Consider the following 1,782-nt stretch of genomic DNA (forward strand, 5'->3'; position numbering starts at 1 on the left):
ACTAGAAAAATAAAAATAATGTGTAACTGGTTTCTAGGTAAACCAGGAAGTCATAAATAACATGTTTTACTCTTGTCCCTTTTGAACTATTTTTCTTTACATTGATACTAAGGTATTTTTTTCACAAGACAAATTATGATATATTGATTTTTGCACTAGGCTTCTACAAGGTGTGACTATGTGCTTCAACTTGATATTGATATCTAGTGAAATATAACTACTATTGTTGTAATACAACAATAAAAAAGGAAAATATGCTTTCGTGTACAAGGGAAAATCTTCTCTTTGTCACATATTAAGCAAGCTATACATGGTTATCCTTGAGCTGTACTTATGTTTTCTCTATTGCCAACCTCCCAGGAAATTTCATGATTCTCGAACACTAGAAGCACCATGTGTTCTGAATACTCTTCTATTGTCCTCATTATTATCATAACAAAATTTGTAGGTTTTCCTTATTTTTCATACTTCTCTTTGTATTTTCTCATCGGATTTAACTAGAGGTATAGAAATGGTATTTCATGAGTGAGCTATGAATAAAAAAAAACTAAAAATAACATTAATTCAATCTAAGGACCCTTGGGAATACAAAGTATCTATATGGAACCATGATCAAAGTGCTAATTAATAGATTTTTATTAACAAAGGACGCATCGTATATCTTCCAATCATTTAGAAATATTCCATTTTCCTCTTCATTTTCCGGGATTCTGATTGAAATAAAGACAAATGTTATTAGTGCTATTTCCTTTCATGTCCCTGATCAATGTTCATAGATTTGTTTTTGCTGATTTTGCAGGTATGCATTGTGCAAGATAATGGGAAATTTGCACCACCTGAGTGAAAAACGTTGAAAAGCAAGATAGCTATAATATATTTCATGATCTTAGATATACTCTCATTTGTTCAAACGTACAAAATCCAAAAACTTCGTTACTCATTTGTCACTGTTATTTTTAATTTTTTTCTTACTCATTGTTTCCGCTGCAATATCGATACAAATGATACAAATTTCTTCAAATTATTTTTTCACAAATATATTTTTGATTGTTTTGGAGATAAAAGTCAAAACAACCTTGTATTTTACTTGAAGGAATAGTCCTATGTATAACAAGTATATAAAATTATTTCGGTTGCCTAAACAATTTTCTTCATGGTTATAAAAAACAATATACATTAGTTACTTTAACTATGACACATGTAATCAATTATTTAAAAATGATTGAATCTAGCCTTCATCGCTAGTTTCATATAACTAGAATCAAAAAATTTATTTAGACATTTACTAATCGAGTATTTATTTCTAATATTAAGTAAATAACACACAAGGACTAAAGGTAGAATTGCAAATGTCAACAACTTTTAATTCTCAATTGTAGGTAACACGGGATCATAAATAAATTGAACACAAGAGGAATAAAAACCCTGTGTATTACTTCTAATGTTCTTTGTGATTGGAAATAAAAAAACAATACTCACTCGTTCCATGATAAATTTTCTGTAATCTTTTCATACATAAGATATAATTTCAAAATTCAGGTAACCATTTGCATTCATGTCATTAGGTTTACAGAACCCTTTTTTTATTTTGTGCATCAAAAAATTAAAAAAATAAACAAAAACATTAAACAATCTTTTGTTTTTTTGAAAACTCAAGTTGTAGAATTGATCGAGAAACATTTTCTAAAAAATATTAACCTCTTGACTACCCGACCTTTCAGCCACATGACTAGAAAGTGAGGATGACTAGGAATTTTATTATAAATAATCCGAGTGACCTCC

This window comes from Pinus tabuliformis, chromosome 4_1 (assembly GCF_031772625.1).
Source record: "Pinus tabuliformis cultivar Carrire ecotype Pingquan chromosome 4_1, CPIR1, whole genome shotgun sequence".
Lineage (NCBI taxonomy): Eukaryota > Viridiplantae > Streptophyta > Pinopsida > Pinales > Pinaceae > Pinus > Pinus tabuliformis.